This window comes from Panthera tigris, chromosome F2 (genome assembly GCF_018350195.1).
Source record: "Panthera tigris isolate Pti1 chromosome F2, P.tigris_Pti1_mat1.1, whole genome shotgun sequence".
In the NCBI taxonomy this organism is placed as follows: domain Eukaryota; kingdom Metazoa; phylum Chordata; class Mammalia; order Carnivora; family Felidae; genus Panthera; species Panthera tigris.
The window spans coordinates 18027501-18049918 of record NC_056676.1 but is presented as its reverse complement, the minus strand read 5'-3'; the positions used below and the strand labels follow the sequence as shown (position 1 = coordinate 18049918).

At 38.9% G+C, this 22418-nt stretch overlaps 1 protein-coding gene across 1 annotated transcript in view; it reads left to right on the top strand.

The window, feature by feature from the left end:
- The window catches only part of CPA6 (carboxypeptidase A6), a 360254-nt gene that overhangs the window by 337235 nt on the left and 601 nt on the right, over window positions 1-22418 (top strand). The gene's annotated exons all lie outside the window — the stretch shown is intronic.

Here is a 22418-nt window from a genome sequence, read left to right as displayed (position 1 = left end):
AATAACAGATTCTCCTCCTACCAGAATTCTAAGATTCCAAAGGGCTATACCTTCAGTTTAAGGGTAAATTATAAATAAACCCCCATACTGTCTTCAAGGGACAATTGACTATTTCAAAATTTGGCAAGAGTAGAGAGGGGAGAAACTACAGCTGAATCATAGGTCAGTTCTCACCAATTTGTGGGCCAAATTCAGATTACTTAAATGGTCTGATACACCTCTAGCCAAGAATTTAATTCAGACTAATCCCAGATTGGTTATCCCCTCCAAGAATTTGGTAGAAGGAAACGCAAATCCTCTCAGGATGAAAAGATGAGCCTGAAAACTTCCAGAAAGAGTGGGGGGTTGGGGGGAAGATCACAAAGGAAAGAGGACTAGAGTAACATGAGACTTTTCAACAGCACCACTGAAGTTTGAAGACAATGGAGAAATGCCTTAGTTTTCAGGGGCCATTCTGTCCTAAAAATCTACACCCAGCAAAATGATAAGGAAAAGGGAGGGTAAAATACAAACATTTTCAAAGAATTGAGGTCCTAAATTATTAACCTTTCTCGGGAAAATCCTGAGGGATCTACTCTACCAAACTGAGGGATTAAACCAAGAAAAAGATATAGGATCTCAGAAATCAGGAATTCAGGAGAAAGGCATGGGGAAAAAATCTCAAGATAACAGTGAAGACAAAAGTCTAATAGCTGCAAAACAGGCTTAAAGAACCACCAAAGTGGAATAGAAGGAGAACTAAAGTCTCAGATGAAATTCTCCAAGATAAACATGAAACAGAACACATGTTCAGAGGCAATTTTTACTTCTATCAGAAAATCTGGGGATGGATTAGTAATAAAAGCACAGAAACCAAGAAAATAATAACAAAATGCAGCTGTTAATTGTGGTGCAAACAATGGCTACAGAAGAGAAGAAATAATAATATACTATATGACTTAGCTATAAACAATATTCATATATTTAAAATAATTTTAGCCATAAATATCAATTTAACCAAAAACAGTGATATAAATATATTTGAAGGGGAGGAAGAAGTACTGTATGTGAAAGGAGGGGTATAGGAGAGTTAAATCTTCATCTGCTGTAGCAGGAAGTCAATAGACAATATCTAAAACTGAAAGAAAAAAATCAAGAAATAACAGGTTGTGCATGTTACCTAGACATAAGAAAGTAAATTCTAGAAGAAACAATGTAAAAGATTAAGAATTATTGGGCTAAGGAGAGGGAGTTGGGAGTAAGGAAGGATGAAGTAGAGGACTACTGTTTTTAATATAAACCTTGTTATTATTTGACTGGCTTTGTTTTTTTTTAATTATGAAAAATATACAAAGTATATTCCTTTTAAAGGAAGAGTGTTTTTTTGTTTGTTTTGGAAGTTTTCTAACACTTTTTTTTATTCTTTAGTTAACATACAGTACAATGTTGGTTTCAGGAGTAGAATTCAACGATTCATCACTTACATATAACACCCAGGGCTCATCCCAACAAATGCCCTTAATACCCATCACCCATTTAGCCCATCCCTCCCCCAGTTTCCTCCATCAACCCTTAGTTTGTTCTCTATTGTTAAGAGTCTCTTACGGTTTGTTTTCCACCCTCCTCTTTTTCCCCCCTTTCCTGTATGTTCATCTGTTTCTTAAATTCCACATAGGAGAAAAGTCATATGATATTTATCTTTCTATGACTTATTTCGCTTAGCATAATACATTCTAGTTCCATCCACATTGTTACAAATGGCAAGATTTCATTCTTTTTTATCCCTGAGTAATAAATATGTATATCCATTCGTCAGATGATGGACATTTGGATTCTTTCCATAATTTGGCTATTGTTGATAGCACTGCTATAAACATTGGGTGCATGTGCCCCTTCGAATCAGCATTTTTGTATCCTTTAGATAAATACCTAGTAGTGCAATTGCTGGGTTAAGGGTAACTCTATTTTTAATTTTTTGAGGAACCTCCATACTCTTTTCTGCAGTAGCTGCATCTATATGCCTTCCCACCAGCAGTGCTAAAAGGGTTCCCCTTTCTCCACATCCTCGCCAACACCTGTTGTTTCTTGTGTTGTTAATTTAGCCATTCTGACAGGTGTGACATAGTACATCATCATGGTTTTGATTTGTATTTCCCTGATGATGAGTGATGTTGAGCATCTTTCATGTGTCTATTAGCCATCTGGATGTCTTCTTTGGAAAAGTGTCTATTAATGTCTTTCCTGCTTTGTTGAAGATTAACTGACCATAAAGCTATAGGTCCATTTCTGGGTTTTCTATTCTGTTCCATTGATTTGTGTGTCTGTTTTTATGCCAGGACCATACTGTCTTATGACTACAGCTTTGTAATATAGCTTGATATCAGGAACTGTGATGCCTCCAGTTCTGTTTTTCTTTTCCAGAATTGCTTTGGCTATTAGGGGTCCTTTTGTGGTTTCATAAAAGTTTTAGGATTATTTGTTCTATCTCTGTGAAAAGTGATATTTTGATAGGGATTGCATTAAATATGCAGGTTGCTTTAAGTAATATGGACATTTTAACAATGTTTGTTTTTCCAATTTATAAACATGGAATGTTTTTCCATTTCTTTGTGTCCTAGGAAAAGTGTTTCTTAAAGTGAACTCCCAACTATTTGCCACCCAGTCTTTTTGATGTTAATAAAATGTACATTATTTCAATAAAAATTTAAAACTAAATTTAAGAGAAATATTAAATGAGATCATATGTGAAATGCCTAGCACAGAACCTAGAATATAGTAGACAATCAGGAAATACTAATCTTTTCTATGCTTTACAAATCTAATATATCTTTTTATCTTGTAGTTCCAGTTATATGTTTGTAGGAATGGATCTCAGGCAGGTTTGAGGCTCAGTCCTGCTAAGAAATAGTATACCTGGGAATTTTAACTTCAGTTCATCCAGTCTGGTGGTAGATGCTCACACATGACCTGGGACTGGAGGGTTGTTTTTATACTAATTATTTCTACCCATAGAGCAGGCGAAAACCAAAATGTCCAGAATGACCAGAAGGGCCTGAAGCATCTGAAGACTCCCAACGATGGAGAGGTGCTACTTCTCAAAGCACCTGACAAAAAGGCATACATTTGCCTGCTGTCATCCACTGGCCATCATGAGTCCTTGACACCAGGAAACTCTCCCAATTGATTGCCAGCGTGCTGTGCTCCCCCCAGCCTGTTAGCTTTCTGTATCCAGACCATTTGCTGGTGTCTATTGATGCTTTCCCATCAAACATGATCTCCCCTGTAACAACCCAACACCAAACAACTCTTGAATATCCAGGAAGAAGAAAATAACTTATAGATAACCCCCCCCCAATCAATTTTGTATTATATTTTTAGTTGCCATCTATTCCATCCCCTATGGCATAGATTACCAAGTTAATATCAAGAACTTACATTTATATTATTATTTTAGTTTTCTCTGCCCTTCACATAGTGCAGGTGCTGAGTATTTCTTTTTCAAAGCCGAAAAGAGGTCAACAGAAAATATACAAGCTAAATAATCCACAGACTAGCTGGGTATATAGTTTCTCTATTATCCACTCATCAATTCAGAATGAAATTTTGCCTTTATGAACCTCATGTAAATTCTTTTCAGTGATTACTCTTGCATTTCGGTAGCACTGTATATATTTTACAGCTCAAATTCTATAAGTGGATATTTTAATATTTATAGGATATTTTCATTTTTAATCTTTTAAAACTAAGTCACAAAATGTACTGTTGGATGATGTATGTTCAAGGCACATTGCTAGGTGCTATGTGTGAGGAGGGGTGCTGAGAACAAAAAGTGTTTTATTTATATCAATACTTGCTTAGGAATGGAAAAGTTCAAACTAAAAACAGCACCTGCATTTTTGAAAATAGTTTAGCAAGACACTTCCCCATCCCCACTACTATTAAAAGCAATTTTACAGATTCTGGTTATGTTAAGTTGTAACTCTCAGATCGTTTTAGTGAGTATATCAGTTTTGTAGGACTGCCTTAGCAAGTTTCCACGAATTGGGTGGCTTAAAACAATAAAAATTTGTCATCTCAGTTCTAGAGGCTAGAAGTCCAAAATCAAGGAAGGTCAGGGCACTGCCTCCTCTAAAACCTATAGGGAATCCTTCCTTGCCTCTTCTTAGTTGCTGGTTGGTTGCCAGCAATCTTTGGTGTTCCTTGCTGCTACATAATTTCAAACTTAGCCTTCCTCTCACATGGCCTCCCCCCCTGTGTGTCTCTTGTCCTCACATGGCCATGTTCTTGGAAGGACACTAGTCATATTGGATTAGGAGCCCACCCTACTTCAGTATGAACTCATCTTAACGAATTACATCTGCAGTGACCCTGTTTCCGATAAGGTCCAATTCTTTTTTTTTTTTTTTTTTTTTTTTTTTTTTTTTTTTTTTTTTTTTTAATGTTTAGTCTTTCTTGAGAGAGAGAGACAGAGCACAAGTCGGGGAGAGGCAGAGAGAAAGGGAGACACCGAATCCAAAGCATGTTCCAAGCTGTCAGCACAGAGCCGGATGCAGGCCTGAACCTATGAACCACGAGATCATGACCTGAGCCAAAGTCGACACTTAACTGGCTGAGCCACCCAGGTGCCCCCAATAAGGTGCCTAATTACTAAGCCACCCAGGTGCCTCCAATAAGGTCCCATTCAGAGGTACAGGCAGTTAGAATTTCAACATATCTTTTTGGGACGAAACAAAACCCATGAGGAGTGGACAAGTATCGTGAGATATTGATGTTAATGAGCCTATTTACAAAGCCAAAAAGTGGTCAGTCTTGCTTGAGATTAATCTTTTGTTCTCAAGCCTAACTGTTGGGGAATACATAAAACAATAAAGCCTATTTTTTAAATTCTAACACTCCTGATGAGATTGTTTTTAACATACTATTAATGGAGACATAATAATCTATTCTTTATAGTTAACTTTCCAAATAATAAAATTATAGCTCAAATTATGATTTAGTTTTCTTAACACAGGAAATTTGTTAGTTTTAGGTAGCATCATATATTACCTTTACTCTCAATAATTCTTTTGAGCTGCTGCATCATAAAAAGTATTTACAGCTAAGTTATACTAGATAAAATCTAATTGATTAAATCAGAATTCTGTGCAATGTTAATTAAAGTATGCTTTAGATTAAGCAAAGTAATTACATGAGCGATTGCATTTAATGGAATATTTTCATGAATCAGAATATTGCATAATAAACCTGAAAACAGCCACACTGAATACCTAATATATTTCACAAAACAAATTGCACTGAGAACTGCTAAGACATCTGATTAATTCACATGAAAATAAAGGCAACTTGAAGATTTTCTAGAGCAGACTCTAACTCCTTATTTCCAATGTGATGCCAGTCTCCCCGCTGTGTTTCTGCAGTTCTGCCTTTTAGGACTGCTTCCTCTATCCTCAGTGGATGCTAAGGAGGTTCTGCCTAGGGCATCCATCCTTGTTCCACCTGCCCACGGTAGGTGAGGGAAGCACATCAAATGATAACTCAAGTCTTTGTAGTGTATAGACTCTGGAGTACTATTTACCTTGTAGGTTATTTATGAATTGAACTAAGAGAATAGCTCCCCACATAACACTGAAACAGTGCGTTCTAAGTTTCAGACTCAAAAGTAAATGTTTCCCCTGGGGCACATGGGTGGTCAGTGGGTTAAACCTCCAGCTATTGGTTTTGGCTCAGGTCATGATCTCACAGTTCATGAGTTCAAGCCGCACGTCGGGCTCTGACCTGACAGTGCAGAGCCTGCTTGGGATTCTCTCTCTCTCTGCCCTTCCCCCACTTGTGTGTGTGCATGCATGCTCTCTCTCTAAATAATAAACTTTAAAAAAAAAAAGTAAATTATTTCCCAGTTGGGAAGAATTAAAAGGTAACAGGAACACCCAGCCCCTGCATGAAAGTGAGCCAGCAGTCCAATGTACATGCTCTGAAAGAAATAATTTGCAACAACCGATGACCGGTGTTAGGTTCAGTTATTGAATTTCTAGTACAGCTATATTTTTGGCAGAAGCACAGACCCCTGCTATCCTAGGTAGAATTCTTCAGTAATTTAAAGCTATATTCAATATTCTAAGGGAGACTGATATCCACTAAGCAGAAATTGTGTTGCTGGATGTGTTTAGATCCAGCTGTCTATCTCAAGCAATATTGGTCTGAAATATTGTATAAGGTATTCATTTGGTAGAGCAGCAAACATGAACAGACAATTCAATGGCTTTGTGCCAGGGTCAACAGAATTTCATAAAAGAATGAATATTTGGAATAAGTATCACTGCACCTGTCACAAACTATCATGTGAGGTGTATAAGGACATCCTAAAGAGGTAGCACTGAGCTAACCAGGAGTGTCCAAGTATAGACTAATCATTTGTGATGATAATAATAACTGATAGAATTTACCACCCCACTCACCACCAAATTAATTTTGTACTGGGAACTTCAAATCAAAATAATGTTCTTTTTAGACCCATAAATATGAACACTAGTCTTTATCATCCCTTTAAAATACTTGAGAGTCTATTCCTTTTTATTTATTATCTTTAGCTAAACTGCTTTCATTTAGAAGACTCTTTGAATAAGAATCAACATTTCAACCACAGAACTTACAGTGATCTGCATATTTTGTTAAGACCAGTTAATTATTTTAAGTCGTTCTTAAATATCACTAGTAAAAATGAGTATACAAATGTTTAGTACAAAACTGTGTTCTCCCCTTCCTCTTCTTCCCTTAAGGGCCAAAGATAATTCTGATAATTCTAGTTTTGCCTCTCTTAATCTCTTTCCTCTGCCCCCCTCCAAGGACAGTTCTAGACCCTTACTAGACCAGTTCTTGAGCTTTTGCAAAGGAGAATTAGGATGGAAAGCAAAAGGAGGGCAAGAGGATCCTTAGACAAGGAATGGGAACTCTCCCAGGGACTTTGAGGGCAGGAGGCAGCTGCAGTCAGTAGGACAATGGGTAGGACAGAAAAGGAGTTTTAAAACCGTTGCTGAAGATCATGTTTTGCTTTTGTGGTGTTCAACAAAGTCTTTGAAATTACTAGGGCATGTTCTTTTAAATATACCATTATTTGAAAACATTAAAATCTGTACCAGACATTTATTATAATATCTGTGTGTTCTTGCCATGTCTAGGGAATATTAAGCCTTAAGAATTCTGTCTTCCCAAGATAGAATCCAGAAAATGTGGTTTGCCAATATCTTCTGCAGAACACAGACATGTGATTTAGGCTCCCTGAGTAAGAATAGGTTCAGAAGTGAGAGTTGCTATTCAACGGATATGAAGTTTCAGTAATGCAGGATGAATAAGTTCTAGAGATTTTTGTACAATATGGTGTCAACTGTTAACAATACCGGATTGTACACTTGAAAATTTGTTAAGAAAACAGATCTCATATCAAATGTTCATACCCCAATTTTTTTAATGCTTTATTTATTTTTGAGAGAAAGGGAAATTTTTGAGTGGGGGAGGGGAAGAGAGAGAGGAGGACAGAGGATCTGAAGCATGTTCTGCACTGAGAGCAGTGAGCTCGATATGGGGCTTGAACTCACAAACCATGAGATCATGACCTGAGCCAAAGTCAGATGCTCAACCGACTGAGCCACCAAGGCATCCCTACCATAATTTTTAAAAAACAATATTTGAAATTTCAAGGAGGAGGAGGAAGAAGAAAAGAGGAAGGCAACCTGAGAAAAGAGGCACCACACAGAATCCATGTGATGGCAAAAATGGCAGGCAAGTTCATGTTGCAGAAATGGCAGTGGTGGGGTGGGGCAGCAGCAGTGTCCCTAGTGCTTATGGGGAAGCATTGGGGGGCTGTGGTTAAACTCATCAAGCCAGTTCTAAAGCCTGTCATATCATTTCCAGACTCAGCTTTGAGTTGGTTCTCTCATAAATATCTATAGAATAAACTTTTTTCCTGCTTAACCAGCACCAATTTCTGGTGCTGCATTTTATTAAAACTTTTATTAAAACTCCTATTGGGTTGCACATAAGAATATGGCTCATTTGGGGTGCCTGGCTCTTTGGCTCAGGTCAGATCTCACAGCTGGTGAGTTCGAGCCCCACATCAGGTTTTGTGTTGACAGCTCAGAGCCTGGAGCCTGCTTCAAATTCTGTATCTCCCTCTCTCTCTGCCCCTCCCCTGCTTATGTTCTGTCTCTCTCTCTCTCTCTCTCTTTCAAAAATAAATAAACATTAAAAAAAAAGAATATGGTTCAGTTTTCCATACTGAATTTTATTTTTTTTAATTTTTAAAAAATTTTTTATCTTATTAACTTGTTTTATTTTTTATTTTTTAAAATTTACATCCAAATTAGTTAGCATATAGTGCAACAATGATTTCAGGAGTAGATTCCTTAATGCCCCTTACCCATTTAGCCCATCCCCCCCCACAACTCCTCCAGTAACCCCTCTGTTTGTTCTCCATATTTATGAGTTTCTTATGCTTTGTCCCCCCTCCATGTTTTTATATTATTTTTGTTTCCCTTCCCTTATGTTCATCAGTTTTGTCTCTTAAAGTCCTCACATGAGTGAAGTCATATGATTTTTGTCTTTCTCTGACTAATTTCATTTAGCATAATACCCTCCAGTTCCCTCCATGTAGTCGCAAATGGCAAGATTTCATTCTTTTTGATTGCCAAGTAATACTCCATTGTATGTATATACCACATCTTCTTTATCCATTCATCTACCGATGGACATTTGGGCTCTTTCCATACTTTGGCTATTGTTGATAGTGCTGCTATAAACATGGGGGTGCATGTGTCCCTTCGAAACAGCACACCTGTATCCCTTGCCTAGTAGTGCAATTGCTGGGTCGTAGGGTAGTTCTACTTTTAGTTTTTTGAGGAACCTCCATATTGTTTTCCAGAGTGGCTGCACCAGCTTGCATTGCCACCAACAATGCAAAAGAGATCCTCTTTCTCCTCATCCTCACCAACATCTGTTGTTGCCTGAGTTGTTAATGTTAGCCATTCTGACAGGTGTGAGGTGGTATCTCATTGTGGCTTTGATTTGTATTTCCCTGATGATGAGTGATGTTGAGCATTTTTTCATGTGTCAGGTGGCCATCTGGATGTCTTCTTTGGAGAAGTGCCTATTCATGTCTTTTGCCCATTTCTTCACTGGATTATTTGTTTTTTGGGTGTTGAGTTTGAGAAGTTCTTTATAGATTTTGGATACTAGACCTTTATCTGATATGTTGTTTGCAAATATCTCTCCCATTCTGTTGGTTGCCTTTTAGTTTTGCTGATTGTTTCCTTTGCTGTGCAGAAGCTTTTTATTTTGATGAGGTCCCAATAGTTCATTTTTTCTTTTGTTTCCCTTGCCTCTGGAGACGTGTTGACTAAGACATACTTAATTTTCTATACTCTAATTTTATAGTTAGCCCAGTGATTATTTGCTGGATACTGTGACTTGTAGATTTTAATCACTGGATTTCAATTCAAAGTAGTATTTTGTTTTTAAAATATTAACAAAAATGGCATAAGCACGCTGTGGAATAAGGAGTTTTTAAATTTTCAAATGTAATTGCTCTTGTAAAAACAGAGGACAGAATGAGACAAGGAGTATGTTTGGCTTTACTTCTAGAAAAGAGAACAGGTTCTGATTTGCAGTCCTGGGTCTGTAAGTCATACTCCAGAGGAGTCATCCTTTAGGTTTTATCTCTAAGACAGGGATAACAAGACCTGTACTACAAGTATATTGTGAGGATTAAAGAAAGTAACATATGAAAACTATTAGCGAAGAGCTTGAGCCCCACATCATCCATACCAATCAAATTTTTCTAAATTTTACAAATATGTAGGAACATAGGGTAAGGGATACAAGCAAATATTTTTACTGGGGGGAAAACTAATCTGATCAAAGCATATAGATATTTTCATTGATTATGGGTAAATGATCATTAGGGTTCTACCTTGATCTACTTTTCTCATACTCAAGCTACTGGGCACCTTGTTTCACTACAAGAAATTCAGTTTGTTTTTCTATAGTGCACTGTTGACAAAGTAAGTCAACTCAGAAAAAATTTTTTTCAAAAAATATCTCACCTACAAGAACAAGGAAATCATTTAAATATAGGCTTTAATGGAGGGAAATATCCCAATTCAATGCTCCAGGATAGTAAAGATTTATTCCTAACAGCCTAAACCAACAAGATTAAAATAGTTATTGGATACATTTACCATTCTGTGTATGTGGTGATGAAGCCATCTGCCAAAGAAAAATGCATGTCCCAAAGGAGTTCGTGCATTTATCTAAAGATTTATTGAGCAACTATTCTGTAATTTATAGTGTCTCCTGCCAAGGTAATCCACAAGCAAAATGGTAAAGAAGGTAAAGTTGGCATCAACGCCTTCTCTCCTGGTGACGTCTCTGTCTCTTCTGGATAGACGTTACCCTCTGCTGCCTCTCACTCCTCAGGAAATCCCACAACCTCCGTCACTATCCCCAGCTGAAGCACCCTTCTCTGGCCTGCCTTTCCAAATACAGTTGATCCTTGAGCAATATGGATTTGAACTGTGTGGGTCCACTCATATTTTTTACAGTACAGTATTGTAAATGCATTTGCTCTTATAATTTTCCTAACATTTTCTTTTCCCTAACTCACTTTATTGTAAGAATATAGGGTATAATACATATAACATACAAAATATGTGTTGACTGTTATTGGTAAGGCTTTCAGTCAATGGTAGGTTATTAGTAGTTAAGTTTCAGGGGAGTCAAAGTTATGTGAGGATTTTTTTAATGTTTATTTATTTTTGAGAGAGAGCACACGAGCAGGGGAGGGGCAGAGAGAGAGAGAGGCACAGAATCTGAAACAGGCTCTAGGCTCCAAGCTCTCAGCCCAGAGCCAGACGTGGGGCTTGAATTCACAAACCATGAGATCATGACCTGAGCTAAAGTCAGATGCTTAGCTGACTGAGCCACCCAGGCACCCCATGTGAGGATTTTTTACTTCAAATAGGGTCAGTCCCCTAACAATGCCACATTGTTCAAGGGTCAGCTAGCTGTAGGTGTCAAACTCCAGATTCCTTTCCATACCTCTTCCTACCCAAATTGACCTCTCTGGTGCAACCCGGAAGAAGTGTGCTCATGTAGCTATCAGAGGTTATATTAGTCTACTCAAACTGCCATAACAAACTGCCACAGACTGAGTGGCTTAAACAACAGACATTTATTTCCTCACTGTTCTGGAAGCTGGAAGTCCAAGATCGAGCTTCTAGATAATTCAGTTCTTAGTAAGACCTCTCTTCCTGGCTTACCTTTCACTGAGCACATGGGGGAGGCAGAAGGTGGGGAGGCAGAAAGAGGGGGAGGAGGGAGGGAAGATGGGGAGGGAGACGGGGGGATGGTGAGAGAGAGAGAGAGAGAGGAAGCATACAAGCACCCTAGTGTCTCTTCTCATAAGGGCACTAATCCTACTGGATGGAGCTCCACCCTTATAACCTCATTTAACCTTAATTGCTTCCTCAGAGGCCCCATATCCAAATACATCTGTACAGTGGGTTATAGCTTCAACATATGGGAGGGGAGAGGACACAAACATTCAGTCCATAACAGAGAAAACGCTGTTAAACACACCACTCTATGAAATAATTTTAACCCTCTTTGCACAGAACACAACTTCTGGCAGGGAATAATAGCTTAATAACCTCAGGAAAGAATTTCTAATAATTCAGAAGGGCAAGTACACCCTACACTATTCATATAGCACCCATGTACACCCTACTCCCCTGGGTGCAGGCATATTCCCATCCTAGCTTGCACTTGCTCCTGTGTCTTCAGTGCCAGTCAGGGGTACTCAGTGTACCACTCCACTGACAGCTGGACATGCGGTCACACACTCCAGGCCCCGGACCTTCGGGCCATGGCCCATTTCTGGACCTGAACCATGCCCATGGCTTTAAGTTCACAAATAAGGGGGAAACCATCTCCCCTCTTCTGTATGAGGAACATGGTCATGCCTGGATTGCATTCTAAAATTTCTAAATTCTTTATGCTCGTGCACACACAGCAGACACATAAACTTGCATATTCATGACCTTTAAGTTTTCCTTCTATATTTACCTGCCTTTTGGGGGGAATCAACTGCAAGTGTCCAAATTCAATTATTTTACTTTGTTAGTAGATACAGATGGTATTTAGAAATCTTAAAGATTGCTTAGCTTTTTCCTTGAAAACACAAAAGAGTCAAGATGTGCAATATATTACTTTTTAATTTTTTGCCTGTCCTACCTTTATGTATTCTTGAGTCTGAGCCACTCTGCTATTTCAGCAGATACCTAACCTAAATAACTATTCTTAAACACAGACAAAAACACACACAAAAGAAAAGTCTTCAGGAACCTCCATTTACCACAGATATGTGCTCCAAGCATTTGTACTCAAAGAATTTCAACAATAGATTTTGTGACAATAGTACCTGAAAACTGGTTTTAGTTTTTAAAAGTACGTTATACTTTCCAGTAATCTGACAACATCCCTGGGAATTTGGATAGTAACATCTGAATGCTACCTATACAATAAGACTAGCTTAATTATTACATGCGGATTAATTGCTATCCAATCATTTGTAAAAATGGAAGCACAGAATATTTAAGTAATTTGATTACAATTTTCTTATATAATTAGTGGCAAAGCTGAGAATATAAGCCAAGTCCTTAGATTTTTTTAACGTAATATAGGAAATTTAAAACTGTACTATAAAGGTAGTATAGTATCAAAACCCCAGGCTCCCAACACCCAGTTTCAACAATTATGAACATTTTATTTTGCCAAATTTATTTCATCTTTCCTCCAACTTTATTTTGTTGCAGTATTTTTTTTTTAATTTTTTTTAACGTTTATTTATTTTTGAGACAGAGAGAGACAGAGCATGAACGGGGGGAAGCGCAGAGAGAGAGGGAGACACAGAATCGGAAGCAGGCTCCAGGCTCTGAGCCATCAGCCCAGAGCCCAATGCAGGGCTCGAACTCACGGAACGTGAGACCGTGACCTGAGCTGAAGTCGGACGCTTAACCGACTGAGCCACCCAGGTGCCCCTGCAGTATTTTTTTTAAGTTTATTTATTTTTTTGAGAGAGCACACAAGTGTGGGAGGGGCAGAGAGACAGGAGAGAGCAAGAATCTCAAGCAGGCTCTGCATTGTCAGCACAAGCCCAATGTGGGGCCTGAACTCACTTGATGTGAGATTATGACTTGAGATGAAGCCAGACGCTTAACCGAATGAGCCACCCAGGTGCCCCTTGTTGCAGTATTTTAAAGCAAATTCTAGACATCATATCATTTCACCCATATATACTTCAATATACATCTGTTAGGGTATTTCTTACATTTTATGTGTATTTATGGTAAATCAACAATTTCCTAATAGTGGCCAAAGAACTCAGACACCCAGCAAAATATTCTAGTACCCTTCTTTCATTTTTTCCCTACGTATTTCTCTCTTTCAAAAGAGGATATTCAAATCAATTTTAATAGACTAACAAAAGAAAGCTAAAAAACAAAAACCCAATAATCTTTCAAGAGTAGAAATATAAAATGTAAGCTTCAAAGTTACTTTTTGAACATTTCACTATGTTCCAGTTCTACAAAAAGTACAAGCAAGTCTGTCTTTTATCTTCCTCCAAGAAAACCAGGTTCCTGGCAAAAGTCATGGTGTAGAAATTCCATTGTGGGTACTCCAAAACCCCAGAGGTTCTATGAAGGCATGCAAATACACAATTTGCTATGGAAATTGTGGTGCTGTTTAATCAAGTACAAATACAATTCCTGAGGATCTCATCTTGTTGAATAATTATTTGGTATATAATTTAGCAAAGGTTCTCTGATGTTCCCATTTTACAAGCTTATCAAAACGTTAATTCTGTTCTAATTTTAATGTGGAATTTTAATGTCACACATGTTAAAAGGCAATCCACTCACACCAAAGGCACTTACCTATAGAGTGGCTATAAAGCCTGGCAACACAGGCAACTATATATAATAAATGGTTTATTGATACTACATGACAATACATGATATGTTTGATGTGTCGCCCCTCATTAGTGATGCATAGTTTAGTGTGCTGAACAGAATGACAATGAATAGGACACATTCACACAGTATTTCTAGCAATCACTGCACATATATCTGTAATGTATTGCTTCCAATCTGTTCTCAGATGTGATTCCTGGGATCAGCAATGCCTGGGAATGTTAAAAATGAAAATTTACAGGAACTCACCCCAGACCTAGACAATCAGAAAGTTGGGCTCAATAGTCTATTTTAACAAGCTCTGCAGGTGATTTGGATGCAAGTTCAAGTTTGAGGAACACATGCTCAAATTTTTTGTGTCTCTGATTTTCAGTGAAAACAAACCAACCAACCAAAAAAAAAAAAGAGAACACACACACACACACACACACACACACACACACAAAACAAAAACCTGCCCTTTCAGCATACCCCAAGCATAGGGTTGCCAGATTTAGCAAATGAAAATATAGGAGGACACCAGTTAAATTTGAATTTCAGATTTAAAAAAAAGTTTGTAGTATAATTATGCCCCTTGCAGGTATGTCCCATGTATATATATGTATATGTGTGTGTGTGTGTGTGTGTGTGTGTGTGTGTGTGTGTGTACATCCCACTTATGAAAGGGATATAGAAGTATCCCCATGCATAGTTATACTAAAAGATTATTTGCTGCTTGTCTGATATCCAAATTGAATTTTTCATCCTGTGTCCTGAGTTTTTCTGGCATCCATACTTAAGGGTGTTCTGATCTGGCCAGCATTTGGCATACTCCACAGAGCTATGTCACCTCATCCAGTTTTAGAAATTATCATCCCACTGGTCTCTCACCACTCTGTGGTCATGTGGTGGTTGGTCTCTGAGTGACCTGCCCTTGACTGTCAAGAGCATACACTGATAAGTGTTCACTTAAAATGGTCCAATGGGGGAAAGAGTCACCTATATTTCCACACTTTGTGGCCACCCTATAGGTGGAAATATTGGGTGTTAGCTGAAGACAAAAGCTAGAGAAATGTGTAGCAAATCTTATCTAACTTGAGTTTATGAAATGTAGAAACAATTTTTCTCTCTGTTCAAACAACTTTGTTTCATGCAAGATTCTGGATTTGTATTACCATTTGCAACAATGTGGATGAAACTAGAGTGTATTATGCTAGGCGAAATAAGTCAGAGAAAGATAAATATTTGATTTCACTCATATGTGGAATTTAAGAAACAAAACAGATGAACACAGAGGAAGGGAAGGAAAATTAAGATAAAAACAGAAAGGGAGGCAAACCTTAAGAGACTCTTAAATACAGAGAACAAACTGAGGGTTGCTGGAGGGGTGTCGGGTGGGCCGGATGGGCTAAATGGGCGATGGGTATTAAGAAGGGCACTTGTTGGGATGAGCACTGGGTGTTATACGCAAGTAATGAATCACTAAATTCTACTCCTGAAAGCATTACTATGCTATATGTTAACTAACTTGGATTAAACAAAATTTAAAAATTTAAAAAAGAGCACAGTGGAGATGTTAAGAAATCTTTGGAAGTGGGGGACGGCACTTGTAAAAAATATACACTCCTAAAAAGAATAAGTTAATTAAAATTTAAAATAAAATTAAAAATGTTCTGGATTTCTAATAAGAAATAATTAATTATAAACATATTATAAAATAAAAATGTTTTGGGGCACCTCTGTGGCTCAGCCAGTTAAGCATCTGACTCTGTTTCGGCTCAGGTCATGATCTCACAGGTTTGTGAGTTTGAGCCCCACATCAGGCTCTCTGCTGTCAGTGCAGAGCCTGCTTGGAATTGTCTCTCTTCCTCTCTCTCTGTCCCTCCCCAACTTGCCTGCATGCTAGCTCAGAATAAATAAACTTTTTTAAAAAGGCTTTTATATCTCTTAACAGAGCTGCATGCTACTGATGAGTCCTTTCCTATAACTGTCCCCATTTAAGTCAGAAAATTAAAGCCAAAAAGTTTGAAATCTGAATCTTACCTAAATTAGTTTTATACAGTCATTTCTCTTTCATTTTTGAGCTGCCATCCTGTATACGTTTTAAATTTCCATAAAACTAAGTGTATAGATTTTAAATATGCAGTACAATGCGTTTTGACAAACATATACCCCCACCCCAGCAAGATTTAGAATATTTCCTTCACGCTAGAAAGCACCCTCAAGTCCCTTTCCAGTCAATTTCCCTTCCAGAGGCAACTATTCTGATTTTTGTCACCTTAGTTTTGTTTGTTCTAGAACTTTATGTAAATGAAGTTGCTTTTATTTTCACACATTCCAAACATACCTTGCTATATAGCAGGGAATTTATCATGTATTTTTATTTCCTCTGAAATCACTGTAAAGCCCTAAAGATAGTACCCCATCTCCCACCCTCAAAGAGAAGACAAGGATACTGGTCTCAGGGGAGCCTTCAGAACCTGAGGAGGTAACTATAGAAAGGGACAAGAAAGGAGGCTTTAGGTCATGGATCCCTGGGTCCCCAAGTCAAGAGGCACTGGGGCCAGGGGATTCAGGAAGGGATGGCCGTGAGAGGTACCATGAGAGCACCTGGGAGATGTGCCAGGTAGAAAACAGAGTCAGCCTCTCAGCACCTGCCCCGGCCTTCGTGGCAATGCTCGCCATCAAGCCTCCAGTCATTTAGGGACCAGGGTCACCCCACTGCCCATATGTTCCAAGATACCTGCAATGAAGGCAGATCTCTGTAGCAGGCCAGGACCCTTAGGGTGGGAAGGAGCTCCTGTTTCTATACGTTGGGGACAGAGTAGACTATAGTGGCATACCCTAAAGTAAGGGCAGAGGAGTGTAGATCCCTGTTCCAGTGAATGTAAGTTAAACATTTAAGTTTTTAATATTTTAGTGCTTCTCAAAGTGCCCACTCCAGTAGCATCTAATTATCATTTTAGAAGTCTACTACTCAGGACATAAAATTTTAAATGCCAGCAGTATGTAATCTAATGTTATACTTTATGGAAAAAAATATTTCTATGATGTTCTCTTTTGCTCACATTCCTGGGGGATCCAGGGATAAAAGACCATGTAAATCCAAGCAGACATATTACTAGTAGGGTTAGTTTACATAGATATATACAATGTTTACATAGTTATATACGTACTATAACAAGTTATATACGCAGTATAACAAATAACATTTGAGACAAATTTAGAAAAATACAAAGAATAAAATGCATTTTAAATGCACCCCCCCCAAATGTTGATGATCATCACCAATCTTCACTCCCCCCGAGTTGCTGTAAGACTTCCAGCATCTCTCAAAGGCAAACTTACCTGCAGATCCTTCTGTGAGGTCTTCAAAGTTGTTCCTGCTCAGCGTATGTGAAGTCTGGCCCTATCAGGTCTCAAAGATCCTCATTTCCTTGGTGTCCGAGGAGAAGCCTTGCACTATTACTTGAGTCACGAGGCCTTCCGGTTTCCCTGTTACTGGAGTAGTAACAGAACAAATTCTAATGCATACAGTATTTGAGTAAGATGTTTATTAAGGATCAACACCTGTGAAAGAAAGCAGGCAGAAGCAGAGTTGAACTGAGGAAGTAATTGAACTGCAACGCAGACACAACACACGTAGCCAGGAGCTGTGGGGCAAATACTGACCAGAGGAATGTTGCCAGCCAAGCCAGATGGCTGTGCTGCTATATCCCGGTCTTACCCAGTCACCAGAGGCAGGCAGCTCCAGGAAGGGCATGACCTTGGGCAAGGTGGCTCTCAGGAGCTGAGGCACACCTGAAGGAGCTCATAGCTGTAGACTGCTGACCACCCACTCCACAGCGGGACACCAAGTTCCTCCTTAAAGGGACATGTGAGTGCCTAACACAACTATGCTCCAAGTCTTTCTGCAAGAGCCATGTGGATTTCTGTCAGTACCCAAAGCACCATCTTCACGCTTCTCTTACAGTGGATCTATGTGCCTGGAACATTTCCCCACCCTCTGCACCTGGCTAACTCCTTCTCCTTCCTCAGATCCCATCCTTATTAGGCCTTCTCTCACCCACTCCCTCATAACATTCATCTGACTTTTGCTTAATGCCTTTATTCCCTGCTTAAACACCCACCATGAGAGCAGGGACGATGTCAGACTTGTTTGTGCTGTATCTTCAGTGTTGAGCAATGTGCCAAGCACACAGTAAATATTTAGTGTATATCTTATGAACGGATTAGTTAATACACTTGGTATCTTAGTTTGGATTCCCCCAGAAGTAGACCCTAACAAAGGCAAGGATTGGGAAAGCAGGAAAGTAAGACAGGAAAGGAAAAGCAGCCAATTAATTACCCATTACCACTGTGGCCAAGGGTTTAATCCTGCTGGGGATATCTGAGAACCAGCGCTGAACATGTGCCTTGAAGTCAGCCATCCAAAAATGAGTGACCACATATTGTATGATTGTGTATGTAAGGAAATGTCTACAATATACCAATTTATAGAGACAGCAAGTAGATTAGTGGTTCCAGGGGAGAGGAGAGCAGAGGTTCAGGAGAAACTGTGAACCATCATGGGTTTCTTTTGTTAAGTGTAGAAACTTTCTGGAATTAGTGGTGATTATTGTACAACATTGTGAATATGTAAAAAATCACTGAATTTTATACTCTAGTTTTATGTTATGTGAATTATATGTCAACAAAATAAATTACGATAAACAAATGAGGGACCTGGGATATTTATAAACCACCTCCATTCAATAGTCATGGCCGCTGGGGGGGGTTGGGGGAGTTAATTTCTGCAGCATACCCTGAGCAGACAGAACAGGCTCCAAGAATAGGGTGACTTTCAGGCAAAGAGATGCAGATACCAACCAGCACTTTGCAGTTTGGAGGTGTGATGCATGGAAGGGGGAAGGATGAGGGGGTGTGGGTCGGGCACAGATTAGGTCTGCTGCATTTAGTGAGAGATAAATCTAACAAACCCACCTGATGTATTCAAAGATGAGCCATTCTGTGAAGAAGGAGGATTCACTCAGAAGCTTCCAGCTCCAAGAACATATTTTTCTAAACTTATTCCAAAACATACTGTGACCCCCTCAGCTGTGATCCCTAATCAAGTAAATCCAAAGGAGAAAAGAACTGTGCTTTCAGTGGAAAGTGGTATTGTGGTAGGTTGATTAATGACCTCCCTGCATTTGCTGGGATTAGCACTGGGTGTTGTATGAAGCCAATCTGACAATAAATTATATTTTTAAAAAAATGACCTCCCCAGGGGGCACCTGGGTGGCTCAGTCGGTTGAGCATCTGACTCGGCTCAGGTCATGATCTCACCATTTGTGGGTTTGAGTCCCGCATCAGGCTCTGTGCTGACAGCTCAGAACCTGGATCCTGCTTCAGATTCTGTCTCCCTCTCTCTTGGCTCCTCTCATGCTCTGTCTCTCTCTCTCTCTCTCAAAAATAAATAAACATTAAAAAAAATGACCTCCCCAAATATGTCTACATTCTAATCTTGAGACACTGTGAATGTTCCTTTTTAAGGCAACATTGCAGGTGTAATTAGGCTCAGGATTTTGAGATAAGGGAAGCATGCTGAGTTACCCAGGTGGGCCCAATGTAATCACATGGGCCTTATAAGAGGGAAGAAGGAGGCTCAGAGTCAGATGTAGAGATTTACAATAAGGAGAGTGGAGGTCCGGATGATATGTTTTGAAGACAGAGACGGGAGCCCCTACAACATAAAAAAGGTAACAACACAGGTCCCCTCAGTTTCCAGAAGGAACAAACATGCTAGTAATGCTGACATCTTGACTTTTTAGCTCAGTAAAAATTATTGCATATTTCTGGCCTCTACAACGATAGTAGAAGAAATTTTTGTTGAATTAATCCCCTAAATTTATAGAAATTTGTTACAGTGGTGACAGGAAGCTAATACACTTTCCCAGAAGGGATTTAAAAAATAATCACCATCACCTCTTCCCCAGAATACATTATAAAATTGCAAGGGTCTTAAAATCACAATGAAAATAAAACACCTTGTATCTTTGTGGGGTTTTTTGGGTGTGTGTGTTCAATATAGTTAATGTAATTTTTAATTTCTTAAAATATCATACTTATGATTTTTTAGAATACACAAATACTATTTCAAATAGAGTATTTTGTGGGGTTTTCTTGTTTCAATTTACCTTTTAAATTTTTTTAACGTTTATTTATTTTTTTGAGACAGAGACAGAGCACGAACGGGGGAGGGTCAGAGAGAGAGGGAGACACAGAATCTGAAACAGGCTCCAGGCTCTGAGCAGTCAGCACAGAGCCCGACGCGGGGCTCGAACTCACATACTGTGAGATCGTGACTTGAGCCGAAGTCGGACGCTTAACCGACTGAGCCACCCAGGCGCCCCTCAATTTACCTTTTATACTGTGGATTTATAAATTATATTCTGCCAAGTGAAAATTCTTACTAGTATATTGACATAAAAAAATAGTGGATGAATTCCCAGAAAATAACATGTTTACAACTTTAAAAGTACTGTAAAATTCAGCAAATTAAATAGAAATATTCCTACCAGCAAATTTCTGAGCACACCCAATGTGAGTTGAAGGGAGCTAACTGCCAGGCATGAAAGTGGATGTGTGAGGTTCTTGGAGGTGAGAAGGGGACATAGGGTAAGCTAAGGGAAGCCTTAGAAAAAGATGGGGAATATGCAGGGGGTTACAGGACTAAAAGAAGTGAGCTGTTCCAGAACTTTTTAATAAAAGGCTCACATAACTTCTCTCTGATTTCAGTCCATTCTCTACATTATCACCAGATAATAGAAAATAAAAGCCAATCATGTCATACCTCTGTTTTAAAATGATCTGAGGGGTGCTTGGGTGGCTCAGTCAGTTAAGTGTCCAACTTCGGCTCAGATCACTCACAATTCTTGAGTTCAAGCCCTGCATCAGGCTGTCTGCTGTCAGCACAGAGCCTTCTTTGGATCCTTTCTCTCTCTCTCTCTCCTCTCTGCTCCTCCCTGCTCATGCTCACTAGCTCCCTTTCTCTCTATCGCGCTCTCTCTCTCAAAAATAAACACTAATAGAGACAAAGAGTTGTTTGGAAACTCTTTTATTTAAAAAAATAATGCTCCAAAATGTGTTGGGTTACAATGAAAAGCCATGCTCCATAATCTCAATGGTACGCAAAGCCCTCAATGACTGGATGCCAGTCTACTTATTTAGCCTCATCACCACCGCTCCAATCATGTCAGACTTCCATTGTTCCTGAAACCTGTGTCTCTTGTGCCGCCTTTGCAAATAATGCTCTCACTAACTTAGGAATGAGTCCTTCTTGTCCTTACCAAATACTTGTTCATCTCAAACTAAATATCCTCTTCTCAGTGAAGTTTCTATTGGAAGAAATCCATCTTGGGCCCTGAGTCTCCATTGTCAAGAACACAAAGCCCTGATCACTATCCTGTCTATTTCTCAGCATTATATTTGCAGAGAGAAATCTTGAGGGCTGGAGTAACATCTTGCTTGTCTCTTACTGCAAAAATGGTAAATTCCATAAACTCTGGGTTCCTCATAAGATACACAGGCATTCATCTAGGCCCACCTGAGTGTCCCCCACATATTGGGGTGGGGGGGGGCCACAGAGACTGGTGCTGTTATCACACTTGTGCTATTAGCTGTGCTGTAATACAGTCATTTGTCTCTGACCTGGGAATCTCATGTCTTCTATCAGAATCCATGCAATAGTACCATACTTGGTTGCTAGCTTACAAGTAGGGTAAAATCCAAGATTCTGCACAGAACTTAATAGTTCTCCATCTTTCCAGACAGTGTTTGTGGCCTCTTAGATCTGTGATCCTGCAATATTTGCTCCAATAGAATGTGATGTTGTTATATGAGGGCATGGGTTCTGGCACATAGGAGATGTTCAGAAAAATGTCAAAAAAGGAAATATTTCCAGTTCAGTAAAGGTACCTGCTCTGATAACTGCTTTACTTTCCCCTAACCAAAGCTGGACCCATTTCAATAGAACAGAAAAATGAGACTTTTTTTTTTCATTGTCACAGGAAAGTGTTTCTGAAATGATTACGTCCCTAGAGACCTGGGAGAATCTGAGTGACAGTATTAGGCTCTTTCAGTCTTTCTTCATGTCAATTAAATTTGGCTGCATGATCCTGTTAACAATTCCTAGAGGTTTTTTAAAAAAATCCATTTTTAAAGCATTCTTTATCCTAAAGAATTCGTTTTCTGTTCTTAAAGATTAAAGGTTAAGTTCACATTTCAAGTTTTTTAAATAAGATTTTGATCTGAATTTTTGTAAGCTGGGGGGGAATAAGTCTTCATTAATTACTATTTTTCTCAGTGATTTGTTTTTCATTTTTTTGCAGCCAAGAAGCATGCGAATACATTAATCAGCTGAAAAAAATAAATGAATAAATCTTACTTGGTTATGAG